Consider the following 18316-nt stretch of genomic DNA (forward strand, 5'->3'; position numbering starts at 1 on the left):
ATTAGGAGGAGGTTTGCCAACCGAATTTCTTTCATTCCACATCTGCGATGAGGCAGGGTGAATTGGCAGGCTTCCCCCATCTGTAAGGAAGCTGCAATTCCCAACTCAGTCACTAGATGGCTACGTAACTGCATCCAGAGGGGATAGACAAGGAAAACAACTCTGTCCCAGAACCAGAATCCACCCAGAACCAGAATCGTCCCAAAGTGGCAGTAAACCAAATTAGCCTTTTTTGGGGAGCCTTTCTAGATATAAAATGGTTAGGAGGTGCTGAGCATTCTGAAATACACCGTGAGGGCATTACACTGAAAATGCTACTCATTCTGTTCCTGGATAAGTTAAAAGAATAACCGTAATATTTTTATCCTCCATCTTGTGGCTTTTTTTTGTCTTACTCTTTCCTCTCTTCATTCTCCCTCATCCATCATAATTCATAAGAAGAGGCACAAAGTCAAAAGTCAAATTTCCTTCTTTTTTTTTTTTTTTTTTTTTTTTTTTTGAGACGAAGTCTTGCTCTGTCGCCCAGGTTGGAGTGCAGTGGTGCGATCAACCTCTGCTGTTCTCATGTCTCAGCCTCCAGAGTAGCTGGGATTACAGGCGTGTGCCACCATGCCGGGCTAATTTTTGTATTTTTAGTAGAGGTGGGCTTTCACCATGTTAGTCAGGTTGGCCTCAAACTCCTGACATGAGGTGATCCACCCGCCTCAGCCTCCCAAAGTGCTAGGATTACAGGCGTGAACCACCGCGCCCGGCCTAAGGGCAAATTTTTTATGATCCCATTACTGAAACACACTTAAAATATATCAAGGGACAGTAAGTTTACAAGTTAATCAGTAGCTTTCCAGCTGGAATTTTTAAAGGAGACCAAGTTTACGGTTTTATGAAAGAAAACGCTCTCACAAGTTTCAAGAACATTTGGAAACTTCTGTATCAGATCAGATAAAAATCCATACAAATAGGTATTCTTTCCTTGATAATTGCTGTAACATCAGTGTATATGACTCCAGATGTTTTTTTCTTTTTTCTTTTTCTTTCTTTTTTTTCTTTTCTTTTTTTTTTTTTTTGAGACGGTGTCGCCCAGGCTGGAGTGCAGTGATGCGATCTTGGCTCACTGCAACCTCTGCCACCCAGGTTCAAGTGATTCTCCTGCCTCAGCCTCCCGAGTAGCTGGGACTACAGGCACACGCCACCACGCCCAGCTAATTTTTGTATTTTTAGTAGAGACAGGGTTTTACCATGTTGACCAGGATGGTCTTGATCTCTTGACCTTGTGGTCCACCTGCCTCAGCCTTCCAAACTGCTGGGATTGCAGGATTGAGCCACCGCACCCAGTCCAGGTGTTTTTTTCAAAGTATATAGTAGCATATGTTTCTTTATAAAAATAAAAACTAGCATTTAGAAATAATCTTTACAATTTTATTATAAAAAGAACTATTGATCAAACTGAAGACTGAGCTCTGATTTTTTTATTTTGCCCAAATTCCTACCTAAGGGTCTAGGGAGTCATGCCCTACAAACCATAAATTCTCATCAAATGGGTTTTATTTGACCCTATATATCATGACACATTTTTCATTCTGACTCTGGCATAACATTATGAGACAAGGAAAAAATATTTAACCCCAAAATATATTTCCTTAGGCCGGGCGCGGTGGCTCACGCTTGTAATCCCAGCACTTTGGGAGGCCGAGGCGGGTGGATCACAAGGTCAGGAGATCGAGACCACGGTGAAACCCCGTCTCTACTAAAAAAATACAAAAAATTAGCCGGGCGTGGTGGCGGGCGCCTGTAGTCCCAGCTACTCGGAGAGGCTGAGGCAGGAGAATGGCGTGAACCCGGGAGGCGGAGCTTGCAGTGAGCCGAGATTGCGCCACTGCACTCCAGCCTGGGCGACAGAGCGAGACTCCATCTCAAAAAAAAAAAAAAAAAAAAAAAAAAAAAAAAAATATATATATATATATATTTCCTTGCCATACCTTGAAATTGCCCCGCAAAGTGTGTTGTGGGAAAAATCCACATTTCCCTTTTGTTTTCCTTCTTTTCTTTCCAGATCCAGGAGATAATCAACTAAGAGCCAGGCACCCTTTTAGGTCTGATAAGAAACATTTTACAACCTGCTTTCTCTCTGAACTCTGCTATCTGAGAGATTCCTCTGCATAATAAAACCTGGTCTCTATGATCCTTTTTCTTTTCTTTTTTTTTTTTTTTTTTGAGACAGAGTTTCACTCTTGTTGCCCAGGCTGGAGTGCAATGGCGCGATCTCAGCTCACCACAACCTCCACCTCCCGGGTTCAAACGATTCTCCTGCCTCAGCCTCCCGAGTAGCTGGGATTACAGGCATGTGCCACCACACCTGGCTAATTTTGTATTTTTAGTAGAGATGGGGTTTCTCTATGTTGGTCAGGCTGGTCGCGAACTCCCAACCTCAGGTGATGCGCCCACCTCAGCCTCCCAAAGTGCTGGGATTACAGGTGCGAGCCACCACTCCTGGCCTCTATGATCTTTTTTCTTAACTTGAACATTCCTTTGCATTAACTCCAGGTCTTCAGGTAAACTCAACCAATTGTCAACCAGAAAAAGTTTAAATTTACCTATAGCCTGGAAACCCCCGCTTTGAGATGTCCCACCTTTCGGAACCAAACCAATGTATTTCTTTTTTTTTTTTTTTTTTTTGAGACAGAGTCTCGCTGTTGCCCAGGCTGGAGTGCAGTGGCGCGATCTCGGCTCACTGCAGGCTCCATCCCCCGGGGTTCACGCCATTCTCCTGCCTCAGCCTCCGGAGTAGCTGGGACTACAGGCGCCCGCCACCTTGCCTGGCTAATTTTTTTGTATTTTTAGTAGAGACGGGGTTTCACTGTGTTAGCCAGGATGGTCTCGATCTCCTGACCTTGTGATCCACCCGCCTCGGCCTCCCAAAGTGCTGGGATTACAGGCGTGAGCCACCAAGCCCGGCCACCAATGTATTTCTTAAATGTATTTGATTGATGTCTCATGCCTCCCTAAAGTATATAAAACCAAGCAGTACCCCGACCACCTGGGTCACATGTTCTCAGGACCTCCTAAGGGCTGTGTTATAGGCCATGGTAACTTACATTTGGCTCAGAATAAATCTCTTCAAATATTTTACAGAGTTTGACTCTTTTCATCGACAATAATCTGGTGCCCAACATTGAGCCTCAGAGAAGACTCAGGATCCTGAAGGAGTTGCCCAAAACTGGAGCTAAGGTACCAGCAGGAGCCCATTGAAGCCTCACCGAATTCAAGCTTCTCCTTCGGTGGAACTGGTAAGTTTTCCTGAGCCCCAACCTCCTGTTTTGGTTGACGGTCCTTGATTTATTCTAAGCTGATTTTTTCCTCTCTGTCTTTTCTCCTAGGAAGTTGGTTAAAATCTTAATTTTAGTTTCAGAAGTGCGTTCAAAAGGATCTTTCTCCATTGCCTTTTCTCTCGAAATTAATCTCAGTTGGCTTGTCTGTGCACACTTTGCGTGAGGAACTGAACTGTTGCTTTTCATAAGTAAGTAAGAGACTGAGTTCCTCAGCTCTGAAGTGAAAGGGCATTTTGCTCCTCCCAGCTGAAAGGCACCTCTGGGTGACCGGGGGCCTTGTGGGAGTGTCTGGGGAGGGGGTTGATCCCCTGTAATGTGCAGCGGCCCTATAGGAAACTCCCCAACAAATATTAATTTAAAAAGGCTCATCCAGGAAATGCATATAAGGGCTGATCACCCGGCGTCTTGAGCCCTCTCAGAGGTGATAGACCTCTGAAGAGAGAAATTGAGACACGTAAGAGTGTAGAAATAACTCAGTGGTGACACACTGTGGAGTGCTACCGACAGGCAGCACATATCGATCCACCACACAAAAACCTTAGGCCACAGGTCAGTTCCCAAAAAAAAAAAAAAAGGAAATAAATCCTCCAAAAAAGAGGAAAGGCAAGGAGAGTGGCCCCCTGTGGGCACTCCAACTGAGTTTATGTTTAATAATTGTGGCGCCTTTACTTGCAAGTATTTATGTAAATGGAAAGATCTTACTAAAGATGACCTAGGTCTAAGGTTTCCAAAATGGGGAACTTTGATATTCCTAAATTGGCTTTCCTGCATGCTAGATTAGACAAATTAGGCTCCCGAATCAAAGAAAATGAATGGCAATCATACTTTAGCTGGCATCTAGAATCATCAAAAAAAGGGAAAGATAAGCTTGCCTCCCTCCAGGAAGTTAATTAAAAATTTTTTGAAACTGTTTCAGAATTTAAAAAACCAGTAAAAGTCACTTCTGAAATCAGGAAGGCTCCAGAAACTGACTCCCCTTCTGCTCCTCCTGACCCTCTACTCTGAACTTCCTTATCCAGACAATTTCATTTTTCTTCCTCCTTTCCCTCCTCTCTTGTCTCAAACCACAGGGGGGCCAGAAATAGCTGCAGAAAATAATATAGTAGTTGCTCCTTTTAGAGTAAAACCCATAAGCAGAGGGGATTCTAACATAATATGTGCCCCCGGACCAAATCATAGTTAAGGCCCTGGTATCTGGATTCCCCAATCCGATTGAAGATCCCTTTGGGTTTGCTTAGGAATTCCAGTTAAGTCTTAAGATTTATGACCCAGGGTTCTCTGACCTATATCAGCTGATTCAGTTACTGGTCTCCAAAAACAAAGCTGAAGAATGGTTTAGAGTAGCAGATTGGAAACAGCCTTTAGAAGATTTTGACAAAATAGATGCAACTGGAAGAGAGAAATGCAGAGAGCTCTGCAATCGCCTCTGTGACACTGTACCACAGATATTCCCCAAGGTTACAGATTGATAGATTGAGCAAAGGTGCAACAGTGTAAACTACGCCCAAACGAAGTCATGCCTGACTTTTATATCAGGTTTGAAAAGACATTCAAAGAGTTTTCAGGAATACCTCCTAAAAACTTTGAGCACGGTAAAAGTGACACCTTACTTAATTCTGAGTTTATTCAAGGTTTAGATAAAGAGTTAGCAACCCTAATAAAGAGGAATAATGTGACTTGGGCTTCCTTTCCCACTAGCCACCTAGTCATCCTACCTGACCGGTTGTCACAAGCAATCATTAAGAAAGAAAAGGAAATGGTCTCTAAAATTATAAGTTTACAACTAAAACAACTTAGTAACCAAGTTGGGAGTTTGCAAGGGTCCCATGGTCCCCAGAGATCTAAGCAACCCCAAGAGGAAGCAATTTACCACTATTGCAAAAAGAAAGGACACTTTTAAAAATAATGTAAAAAACTTAAATGGGTGCTTGCACAAAGTGAGCAAAGGACCCCAAAGGAAGGCACCAGAACAACTCAAAAATCAGAATAAGGATGCTCTGAGGGAATAGAGAGGGTTTTCCCCCTACTTCTAACTAATGCTTTAGGAGAAGTAGAAATATCCATAAATTGGGAAAATATCAAAGCCCTTGTCGACACCAGCGCTACACTGTCAGTCTTCAACCCTACCTTGATTAAAAACCCTCTCCCTTGGAGTAAAGAAAAAGTACACATGGTAGGGGTTTCAAACTCTCGCCTTTAAATCAAATCCCCATCAATTTCAATTAGGAGAACTAGGCTGGGCGCGGTGGCTCACGCTTGTAATCCCAGCACTTTGGGAGGCCGAGGCGGGCGGATCACGAGGTCAGGAGATCGAGACCACGGTGAAACCCCGTCTCTACTAAAAATACAAAAAAAATTAGCCGGGCATGGTGGCGGGCGCCTGTAGTCCCAGCTACTCGGAGAGGCTGAGGCAGGAGAATGGCGTGAACCCGGGAGGCGGAGCTTGCAGTGAGCCGAGATTGCGCCACTGCACTCCAGCCTGGGCGACAGAGCGAGACTCCGTCTCAAAAAAAAAAAAAAAAAAAAATTAGGAGAACTAGTGGGGGATCACATTTTTCTTATAGTAGATAGTGTCCCACACACACCTGCTGGAACGGGATTTCCTAGAGACCCATAATGCTCATATCTCATTTTCACAAAAGGGAGAAATTATTCTCAACTTGGGAGACTTACAAAAACCCACATGTAGTACTGTGCTTGGGAAAGTTAATCAAGATTCTGGACAGGAAGAATTAGAGCCTTTCTTATCTAATGTACCAGACCCCTTATGGGCAAGCTCTTCCACAAATATTGGGAGAATTAAGTCAGCAGTCCCTATAGAGATAACCATAAATAAATCCAAACCTCTGCCAAATGTAAGGCAGTATCTCCTTAGACCTGAAGCCTTCCTAGAAAGCAAACCAATCACTCAGGACTATTTAGACAAAGGAACTCATAATACCCTGCACCAGCCCTTGCAGTACACCAGTCCTCCCAGTTAAAAAGCCAGATGAGAAAGGCTGGAGATTTGTTCAAGACCTAAGAGCTATAAATAAAATAATAGTTCCTAGACACCCTGTTGTTCCTAACCCCCACACCTTACTGTCCAATATTCCTATCACTGCAGCCACCTCTCTGTTATTGATTAATGTAGTGCATTTTTCAGCATACCTGTAGAGCAAAATAGCCAATATCTTTAAACTTCCACTTGGGAAAATCGCCAATACACATAGACAGTCTTACCCCAGGGCTACTCTGAAAGTCCTACTTATTTTTCTCAAATACTAAAGGCAGACTTAGATGACACTGAATTTCCAAATGAATGTACTCTAACTCAGTATGTGGATATTTATTGTTCGTCCTCCTTACCAAAATGCAGAGAAGATACAGTCCTGAAACAGCTTGCTTTTAAGGGACACAAAGTGCCAAAAGATAAATTACAATTTTGCCTCCCCCAAGTTAAATATTTGGGACATATGATTTCCCCAAGGGGGATTTTAATAAACCCTGGGAGAATCTCTGCTGTTACGACATTTCCCCTGCCCAAAACTAAAAAGCAATCAAGAGGCTTCTCACGGTTAACAGGCTATTACAGGAGTTGGATTCCATACTACTCCTTAATTGCTCAACCCCTATATAAAAAACTAAAACAGACCCAGCCAGACCCAATCCACTGGGAAGAGAGGGAAAAAACAACACATAAAAGATCTAAAATAGGCTCTTACCCAAGCACTTGCTATAGGCCACCCCAATTACAGTCTTCCTTTTTCCCTCTTTGTACATGAAATAAATGGGAATGCTCTAGGAGTATTAACTCAAAAACATGGTGACAATCACAGACCAATTGGTTATTTCAGTCAACAGTTAGATCCAGTTGCAAGGGGGCACCCTCCTTGCATGAGGGCTATATCAGTTGCAGCCACATTATGCAAAAACATTGAAGAATTTGTCCTAGGGTCCCCTCTGACCATCTATGTCCCCCACTCGTGAAATCTCTTCTAAGCTGTCACTACACTCAGCAATATTCTGTTAGCCACCTCGCCTCTTATGAGGTACTCCTGCTTTCTGCCTTCAACATCACTTTGAAGTGCTATAACACTCTTAACCCTGCTACCCTGGTCCCCCTTCCCGGTGGACAACAAAAGGAAGAGGAACATGACTGCACTCTACTAGCTAATATCTTACTCTCCCCTAAGGAAGATTTATAGGAAAACTCCCATTGATAATGCTGAATTAATTTGGTTCACAGATGGTTCTTAGTTAAGGGATATTACCTGGCAGGATACGCCATCACTTCCATAACAGACATAATCGAAAGCGCCCAACTCCAAGGAGGCAAATCAGCCCAGATGGCTGAATTAATAGCATTAACTAGACACCAACTGAAGGATTCCTTACAACCCCTCCGGAAAGGACCTTTTCAGGTGCTTTTAACCAACTCTTGCTCTGCAAAGTTAAAGAGAGTCACTTCCTGGATTCACATTTTACACCTAAAATGAGCACCTGACCACATTCCTGACCGCCCCTGAACTTCGCAGCAGTCTCTGACACTCACCTGCAAATCAAGAGAACACTGGAAGCTCAGCCTGTCTCTAGGGCTACAGCAAAGCCAACATACTTCCAGAGATGCTGGACCAGGCTAGTCCTCATGAACCCTAAAATAACCATCATTCTTACTGTCCTTGCTATAGAATATTGCTAAAACCCTAATGTTTTAACCGAGACCCCTAAGAAGCTGTTTGGAATCTATGTAATCTTCTTTGGTATAACTTTCTAAATGGATGCGGCTATGCATTCCCTTGCTAAAGCCAGGAAAATGTTTTACTTGTTCATTCTCATTCCCATAATCTCCTCTGTCTACCTACCCCACACTCCTCTTTTCAGACCTGAAAATTTCTCCCAGTCCCCTGTAAACCTTAGCAGTCTTCCTGCAGGCAGAGCCCACATCATTTGGTATGATATAGACCAGGAGGAAATGAAGACTGTTATATGGAACAGCACCATTCTAAACATTCCCCAAGGTCCCCACTTTTTAGGTACCTCTATTATAGGGCTGCAACCAAATATGACGCCCTGCAGGAATACTTGCCTAGCAATGCCTCAGGATGATCACTGAGGGGGTCTAACCAGGTAGAATGTTGCCTAACAATAGATATTGGGGATGATCATTTGAGACAATTGCCTTGTTACAATGTCTCCTATGTAAACTGCCATAGCATGGCCTGCCCAAATAACCACCAGCCCTGTGCTTGTGGCTGGATGCTCCTATCCAATACCAACCACACTGACACTGCCCTTAAAGAACTATTTATGGAAGTCAATTGGTGGACTGAAGTCCCTGACAGCACAAATTCCACCCTAAAACCAGGGCGCCACTGGGAAGCCTTATGGAATACCCAGACAAGAGCATACTTAGGTGTAACCTCCACTCACCTAACAATTGTTTGGGATACCTAGCAGTTGTGCATTGACTCCATTTATCCAAATTGTACAAATGGCATCAATATAAAATGGCAACAGCATTCCTGATGGATACACGAAAATTGGCCACCCAAAAAACTAAAGCATGACCTCACTGGAGGAGTCAGAGCTGGGCAAGGCATACTGGGGCAAGCTGAGTTCATGGCTAATGAAGAGAGACATTCTTTAGGAAAAAAAAAAAAAATCCCTATCAAAAATAGGCCACATTGAAGGAATGCTGTTCCAGGAAGAGGGAAAAGGATGGGAAGCTGCTTTAAAAGATAATGCAGCACTCATCAAATGGATAGAAGAAACCAGACAAACCATGAAAACATACTCCCAAATCCAAAGATGGGAACAAGCATGTACTCTTACCTGATAGGGACTCATGTCTATTTTATTACAAATGGGATCAGGGGTGGATATGAAGCAATGGTCTACAATCCTCAGTACTGAGGCACAATCCAAACACCTGTGGAAAATATGTGGTCCTCCAAACTTATGGAGATTTTTGGACATTAAATGTGACCTTAAACATTGTATTCTCAGAGCACAGGCACCGAAGTTAAATGAGGTTCAAAGGTACTACCCCTGGGAAATAGGTGGGCTATTTTAGCTGATAATAACACATGGTATTCCATCTCCATTTCAGATTATGAAAAGAGAAAAGGAGAATGGCTATGCCCTCAAACCACTTGGAACCCTGATTTTTCCTAAACTTGGCCTCTAATATCCACCCCCATGGAACATAGCATCTGGTATATAAGGAAGGGCCATTTCTGTTGGGAGGGACAACAAAATGACACTGTAGAATTATATGACTTCTCCTGTAACAAAACCTCCTTTTCTCTCCCAAATACCAGTATATGGTGCAATACAAAAGTGGGAAAAATAGATTTGTCCACTGTTAATAAGTCCTATAACAATTTAGACACTGAGGGCCAGGCATTCCTTGCATTTGATTTATACCCTCCTCAGGATGTTATACCCATGGAGATAAATTGGCTGGAAGACAGATTAAATTTATTAGATTCTGATTTAGTGTCAGTCCTACAATCCTCAAATAAGATTTATCATAAGGTTCAAATGACCATTGATAAGGAGGGTAAACACATTGTGAGTCTGATCAAAGAATATGATGATGCATGCAGTGATTTTTTTGGCTGGTTAGGTTGTTTACTGCCCTCTGACTCTACCTGTAACCTTCTTGGATGCCTAATCTTTGCTATCTTGGGTATTTTGGTATTTGTCTCTGTATTTATCTTGGTATTTGTCACTGTATTAGCATTATATATCTCTTGTAAATGTTATGCCAGTTACAGCAAAATGAACAAGGCACAATTAAAGTCCCAGATCATGATAGCTCACAAAAGAGATATGATCTGGGATTTTTTTATACTAAACCCTAGGTCTGACTCCATCTCACCCCTTAAACTACTACTATTACACCAGGTCAAACCATTTCCTCCCCCCATGATCAAAATTGCAAATACTTAAAATTATTACCACCCAACCAGACTACTCTAGGAATGAGCATTCCTAGCACTGTGGGATCTGTTGCTGTTTGTTGGCCTGCATATGCATTTTGTGGAATGCTTTTTGGCCAAGAAGGGGGATGGAGGACTAAGCTGTTTTTTATTTTGCCCAAATTCCTACCCAAGGGGTCCAGGGAGTCATGCGCTACAAACCATAAATTCGCATCAGACGGGTTTTATCTGACCCTGTATATCACGACTTACTTTTCAGTCTGACTCTGGCATGACATTATGAGACAAGGAAAAATTACTTAATCCCAAAATATATTTCCTTGCCATACCTTGAAATTGCCCTGCAAAGTGTCTTGTGGAAAAAATCCACATTCTATAGAGAATCCCCTTTCCCTTTTGTTTTCCCTCCTTCCTTTCCAGATCCAGGAGATAATCAACTAAGAGCCAGGCACCCTTTTAGGTCCAATAAGAAACATTTTACAACCCGCTTTCTCTCTGAACTCTGCTATCTGAGAGATTCCGCTGCATAATAAAACTTAGTCTCCACAATCCTTTATCTTAGCCTGAACATTCCTTTCCACTGATCCTAGGTCTTCAATAAACTCAACCAATCGTCAACCAGAAAATGTTTAAATTTACCTACAGCCTGGAAAACCCCACTTTGAGTTATCCCACCTTTCTGAACCAAACCAATGTATTTCTTAAATGTATCTGGGTTGTTTGTTTGTTTGTTTGAGATGAAGTCTCACACTGTCACCCAGGCTGGAGTGCAGTGGCACGATCTCGGCTCCCTGCAACCTCCACCTCCCAGATTCAAGTGATTCTCCTGCCTCAGCCTCCCAAGTAGCTGGGATTTCAGGTGCGCACCACCATGCCCAGCTAATTTTTGTATTTTAGTAGAGATGGGGTTTTACCATGTTGGTCAGGCTGGTCTCAAACTCTTGACCTCAAGTGATCTGCCCACCTCAGCCTCCCAAAGTGCTGGGATTACAGGCGTGAACCACCGTGCCCAGCCCTTAAAAGTATTTGATTGATGTCTCATGCCTCCCTAAAATATATAAAACCAAGCTGTACCCCAACCACCTTGGGCACATGTTCCCAGGACCTCCTGAGGGCTGCGTTACAGGCCATGGTCACTTATATTTGGCTCAGAATAAATTTCTTCAAGTATTTTACAGAGTTTGACTCTTTTCGTCGACAAAACGTTGACAAATCTCACTCGGCATCTTCTTCTCTTACTATGAGTATTCATGGCCTTTAGTAAAGTTGTGTTCAATTATTTCTTTTTATCTTTTAAAAATAATTAAATTTATTTAGACCTCCTTCCAAATCCTTAAGTGTTATTGGCATTTCTGCTACAAAGGTATTCTCACCAATTCCTACCAATTTTCTCTCATTCTTTGAAATTACACATTTGAAGATTGAACCTAGTTATATTTTTTAGGTTGATTTATCACTTTTGAAACATGTTACTTTATTTTATTATCATTGCTTCTCTTGGTTTTGGGCCCTACTAACTTTAGGTGGGATTAGCACACTTTACTATTCATCCTTCTATTGTCTTCATGGAAGTTCTGTGACACTCCAGTTTTGTTCATTCTTTAGCATTTTAAATGCCTGGATGGGATAAAAAACAGAAAAGCAAAACATAAATAAAGAAATAGCTATTTTGGCAACGGCAGAGAACAATTTCAACTACATGTTAGCATTATATATAGATAAAATGAAATAATGAATGTGAAGGCACTTTGAAAGATACAAAAGGATGCCATGCAAATGTAAATGAACATAATATTTGGCTTGACTTCAAGTGGAAATCAAGAACTGCGAAAATAATGGCTTGTTATGATTTACCAAATGCCTGGGGTTAAATATCTAGGGGGAGAGCATGGAGACACATAACTAACATCATTTCTTAAACTACTTGAATACTCTTCATATTATTTACTTATTGGTGTTCTGGCTACTGTTGTGACTCTTAACACATCTTAGTAACTGAGCAATGGAAGAATACATTTTTACAGTAACCCAGAGATTACAGTGAATATCAGGGACATAAATCAGCACAAAGTCTTAAAAGTGATTGGTTTGACAAGACGGAGCCAGTGTAATGTGGCTTTTCTATTAGCTTGGCTATAAAGTTGGCTATTAACTTAGCACTTAATTGGATCCTCCTGCAGGGAAACCATAAGAGCATTCAGTCCTGCAGGCTAAAAGAACATGGTGTACCTGTTGAATAGTGTTTAAGGTACTTTAAAAGTCTAGTTATAATTGAGTAATGACTAAACACAACTCTATTATATCAGACTTTTAGAGGTGGTAGGTATAGTGTCTACGTACACAAAATTGTATCTGAACGTCTGAGTCTGAATCCATTTACAAACTGTGTGCCTTTGATCATATATTTTAGCCTTTATGAGGCTGTTTCTTCATCTGTATATTAAAATTAACAGTATCTGTCCTTACTTCCAAGAATTACAAGAATGAAGTCAGATCATACACAGGAGTTTTAGAGACATAAACACCACACAAACATTATCATTACCAAATATAACTATCATATTTTACAAATGAGAAAACCGAGGCCCAGAAAAGCTGAATGATTTGGTTAAGGAGCTATTGTGGCTGAGTTAGATCTAGAATACAAATTTTCAAGACCTCTTTCTTTTCAGTATGTCAATCAATACTGGTTTTTGACATTTTATATATACTAAGGTCTCCATCCATGACTCATTTACATACAATTTATTACCCAGCCATAAAAAGTAATTAAAATTTAACTTTAAGTTTGTTGGAAGCTAGATTTAATTACTATGTATGTTTAGATGCATTACTGAACTTCCAACTGTAGCTGGGCTAGTCCCTGAAGGAAAAAGGTTTTTGTTTTTATTTTGCATGTCAGTGCTTGGTTAAAATGTCTGTTTTTATAAGAGAGTCACATGAGATACTCTAAACCCTAAATCTAATTACTGGGAAGAATCTAAAAAACAAATCCAAACCTTGTATGAAAGCCAAACCTTCATTGTACTTTCCAGTCTTCCGAAAATAACATTTTTCATCTTCATCCTAGCGTATATTTTAAACCTTTAATTTTACTATTCACATAAAAAGGACCAGTTGTAGCCTCAAAGATATTTTATTCTAATATGATTTTCATCCTAATAAATTTATCAATCGTGTGAAAATAGCATTATATCTAAAGATACTTTTGTTGTAAATAAAGCTATTTTGAGTTTTTTCTTACAATTTGTGATGGATTAGGACTAAATAATGTCTAAAGTTGCCTCTAAGCTCCTATGAACTAAAATTCAGAATTATAGGAGGAAACTAGATCAATATTTATTTTTCCAGCTACAGTTGCATGGAGATTCGAGACTAGTTTCATTTTCACAGAAAAAAAATACACAAGGACATGCTCATCCTTGAGGCCTTATTAAGGAATGTTTTTCGAAGCTTTGTGAGGCAAGGCGCAGTGGCTCACGCCTGTAATCCCAGCACTTTGGGAGGCTGAGGTGGGTGGATCACCTGAGGTCAGGAGTTCAAGACCAGCCTGGGCAACATGGAGAAACCCTGTCTCTACTAAAAATACAAAAATTAGCTGGGAGTGGTGGCGTGCGCCTGTAATCCCAGCTACTTGGGAGGCTGAGGCAGGAAAATCACTTGAACTCAGGAGGCAGAGGTTGCAGTGAGCCAAGATCGTGCCACTGTCTAGCCTGGGCGAAAGAGCGGGACTCTGCTCAAAAAAAAAAAAAAAAAATGCTTTGTGAGTGTGTGGTAGTTTAATTTTACAGTGTTCCACTATGGAGAACACATGGATTTTGTATCTGAAGATTTGGCTCATGTACTGGCTGATCTTAAGCCTCTCTAACTCTCAATTTTCTAATCTTTTAAATGGGGTTTTTTCAACCAGATGCCCAAACTTAACCTATAAGATTTATTTTTTAAAGGAAGGGGGAGGGCAGGGTACTGAAATAATCTAGAAAAGCTATTATTTTAAAGCTAGAATTTTTCAGTCCAGAGAAAGGTAAAAACTTGACTATTCATTGCATTTACCCTTTGTTCTGGAAAAAATACCCAACTAGGCCCTTTACAAAAAGTAAAACTTGTAGCTAATCTGGGTCATGGAGAGCACTTTGAGAAAACCTAACTGCAGATATTTCCAGCAGAGAAGCTAACTAGATATTCTGGTTAGTAAAGCAATTATTGTGAGTTTCTGAGCTTGTACTTCGTCTCTGCCTGCTTTGTTGCTTTTGAGTTTGAGGCAGTGTCTCTTTTCTTTCCATATTAATCTAAATGGATTGGGCAGCCTTCTTGCTTGTGCATGGGAAAATATGTATTCTTGCCTGAGAAGGTGATGTCCAGAAGTCTGAAGCTGAGGCCCAGGAGATGGCAGGGTGTTCCTTACTTGACAGAGAATGCCACATCACCAGCCCATCCCTGAGCTGTGCTGTTTGCCTTATTTCTCCAAGAATATATGAGCTTCAGCCCCTTCCTCCATTTTCCAGAAGTGCCAAAACAAAAAGGTCAACAAAGCTAACAGCTGAAGCATCTCTATGCTAGCAATTTTCCCATGAAGTGGTTGAGATGAGATCTTGAACTATTTTAACGCAAACAAAATTCTTGTGTCCAAACTTCTAAATCACTTTAAACATTCTATTCAAAGTTTTTCAACCCAATGGTTTTCTTTATTGTGACTAATTTTATGAAAGGAGGGAATGGATGTTTTATCATAAGAGAGTGAGTAGGCATTCAAGAAGTGCTTGTGGAATGAGGAGGAATTATTGAGTCCTTCCAGAAGTGAGTGAAGGGAGAGGTGACACTGTGTAGCACAGATCTACTGACAAGAGCTCCTTAACAGGGTTTGATGATTCTGATAGTCATCTCCATTTGGGTTATATTTAAGGGATGTTCTCCTGGAATCTGCCTGACACCTGTTTTTTTTCTTGTCTTAGTTCAGGCTACTATACCAGAATATCATAGACTAGATGGCTTAAACAGCAAACATTTATTTCTTGCAGTTCTGGAGGCTAGGAAGTCTAAGACCAAAGTGCTGGAAGAGATGATGTCTGGTGAGGGCCTGCTTCCTGGTTCATAGATGGCCATCTTCTCACTGTGTCCTTACATGGCATAAAGAGGGCTAGAGAATTCTCTGAAGTCCCTTTTACAACGGCACTAATCCAATTCCTGAAGGCTTCACCCTCATGACCTAATCACCTCCAAAGGTCTCACTTCTTAATACCATCATATTGGGGGTTAGGATTTCACCATATGAATTTGCAAGGCACACAGACATTCAGTCCATGCATTTCTAGTCCCTTTCTCCTGAGGTCAGTATGTATTAAAGGAGCAGACTCTTACTCCTTCCACCTTGGAAGGTATGCTTCAGTGGAAAGGCAAAGATTGCAGTATTTTAGACATCTCCAGATATTGTGTCCATAAGAGGGAAGGCTGTCGGCATGGGCAATTTAAATTAATTTGTTTTTTCTTTTTATGGACTTGCTATGTTTACAAAAAGCAAACTTATCAAATTAAATTAAATTAAATATATGCCTTCATTTAACAAATATGTATTGAAGGCCTATCTTATAACAGACACTATTCCAGGCACTCAAGATACAGTAATGAATAAGACAAAGTCTCTGCCTTCCCAGAGTTTGCGTTCCAGTGGGGATAGGGAGACAATAACAAATAGATAGATACACAGTAAGCCAGGTGGTAAATACAACAAGAGAAAAATACAGCAAGTTAAGGAGGATATGGAGTGTCATTATATTTGTGGGAAGGGGTGTAACATATTGATTTCTGTTTCAGATATCCATTGCCACACAACACCCTAAATCCTATTGGTTAAAAAATATTAGCTGGGTGTGGTGGCATGCACCTATAGTCTCAGCTAGTCAGAAGGCTGAGGCAGGAAGATTGCTCGAGCCCAGGAGTTTGAGTTTACAGTGAGCTATGACTGTGCCACCGCACCCTGGCCTGTGTGACAGAGTGAGACCCTGTCTCTAAAATTTAAAAAAAAAAAAAATTTTTTTTAAGAAAAAAAATGTATGATCTTGTAGGTTCCCGGGGGTCATTAAACAGTTGCACTCATATGGCAAATGGGGCCAGAGTTATCTGAATAATTGAATGGGCTGGACATTCCAAATGGCTTTTGCATTCACATGGCTGGCCCCTCAGCTGGGGAGGCTGGAACAACTGTGGTCTGGCCAGGCATCACTCTGTCTGCACATGACCTTTCTATGTGGCTATCGTGGGCTTTCTCACAGCATGGTGGGATTGAGTAGTCAGGCTTCTCCCATGCTGGTGGCTTCTCCTGAAGCAAATATTCCAAAAACTCTAAGTGAAAACTGCAAGGCTTCTTATGATGTAGCCTTGGAAGTCAGGCAAGCATCACCTCCACTACATTCTATTGGTCAAAACAAGTCACAGGGATCACTAGATTCAAAGGGAGAGGACTCTATGAGGCTGAGAATATTGGAAGATGTGGCTCATTAGGGGGCCATTTTTGGACACTAGCTACCAGTTATTAAAGGGATGGCCTCACTGATAAAGTGATATGTGAGCAGAGATAGAAGGGAAGCCAGGGAGAAGCCATGTGAGTATCTAGAAGAGATCTCCTAGCAGGATGAACAGCAAACACAACGTCCTGAGGCAGAAGTAGTCATAATATGTTTCTGAAAACAAGGAGACCAGTGTGGACAGAGTGAGAATAGTGGAGAGAAGTAGAAGTCATTCAGATAGGGAAGGAGGGGTTAGATGATATATAGCCTTATAAGCTTTTTAAGGACTTGAAATTTTATTTGGAGTGATACAAGAAGCCAATCCATGATGTTGAGCAGAAGGATGATACGACCTGACTTCTATCTTTCTTTTTTTAGGCTAGTCGTGTGAAGCCGTGGGGGTGGGGAAGGCTGACTTCTGTCTTAAAGGCTTACTCTGGATCATAATGTTGAGTGAAAGCTGTCAGGAGACAAAGAGGTAGAAAACAAGTTATTGCCATCATCCAGGCCAATAGAAAATGAAGCTTGGAGCAGGGTAGTAACAGCAATAGAAAATATATTCTAATATGTTTTAAAGGTAGAGTCCTCAAGATTTTCTGATGTTCTATGACAGAAAGAGAATTAAAGATGGCACCAAGGTTTTTTTGCCAGGGAAATTAGAATAATGGAGTTGCCATTTATTAAGCTGGGAAAGACTACATGAGCTACATTTAGTAGGGAGTTGGTCTTCAGGAATTTGGTTTATATGTGTTAAGTTTCAGATGCCTATTAGATGTCCAAGTCGAAATGAAAATAAATACAAAGTTTATCAGGCTATGTTCATGCTCATTTTATATAATTGCATGTATTAATAAAAATTGTTGCACTTAACATAAGAAAATAAAATATTTGGGTAGCACACAGCATTCTAAGAAACCTGGAGACCCATACTGATGGTCTCCAGTGAACTCTAAGCTCTCATTTTGACATAAATGAATAGGCAGTAGTGTCGTGAAAAGAACATAGGCTTTGAACTCAGGCAGACTTGGGTCCGGATGCAGACTCTACCCTTTATTAGCAGTGAGGCTTCTGCATATTACATAATCTAAGCCTCAGTTTTCTCATTTATAAAATGAGAATAATGACACCTTGGAATACAGTTGTTAGAATTAGGTGAGTGAATGCGTATAAGGCACCTGGCACACAACAGATACTTGGTAAATGGTAGCCATTATGAATGTGCCCACTGTTTTTTTTCCTAAGTTCTTGCATGGCCTCTTCTTCTGGCAGACATCAGGGGAGGTGGCAGAAAGCAGGGAAGGACTCAGTGGGGGACAGTCCTACTGAGGTGCTGACCTGTGTGGTCCCACCTTACCCCTGGACATGCACCTGCAAACTTTGGGCAGGTCTCTGGGTGACAGCTCGATAGGATAACAGCAGTGAGAAGCAAAAGCAGTCTGTACAGCTAGCATCCTCCCAGACTGTCCCAGTGAGACATGTGAACTGTAGTTCAGCAGAAGTGTGGGCGGGGGACACATGCTCAGGTCCCTGGGTTAAACAGGCTTGCATTCACTTATTGACG

The 18316-nt window shown here is 41.3% G+C and overlaps 1 long non-coding RNA gene across 1 annotated transcript in view; it reads left to right on the plus strand.

Moving 5' to 3' along the window:
* LOC129482769 (uncharacterized) overlaps nt 1-18316 on the plus strand; it is a 53525-nt gene that overhangs the window by 14781 nt on the left and 20428 nt on the right. Inside the window, exon 2 of the long non-coding RNA XR_008657808.2 lies at nt 3130-3284. This is a non-coding gene — a long non-coding RNA (uncharacterized lncRNA). The remainder of the gene's footprint in view (nt 1-3129; nt 3285-18316) is intronic.

The sequence above is a fragment of the Symphalangus syndactylus genome, chromosome 5 (genome assembly GCF_028878055.3).
Source record: "Symphalangus syndactylus isolate Jambi chromosome 5, NHGRI_mSymSyn1-v2.1_pri, whole genome shotgun sequence".
NCBI lineage: Eukaryota > Metazoa > Chordata > Mammalia > Primates > Hylobatidae > Symphalangus > Symphalangus syndactylus.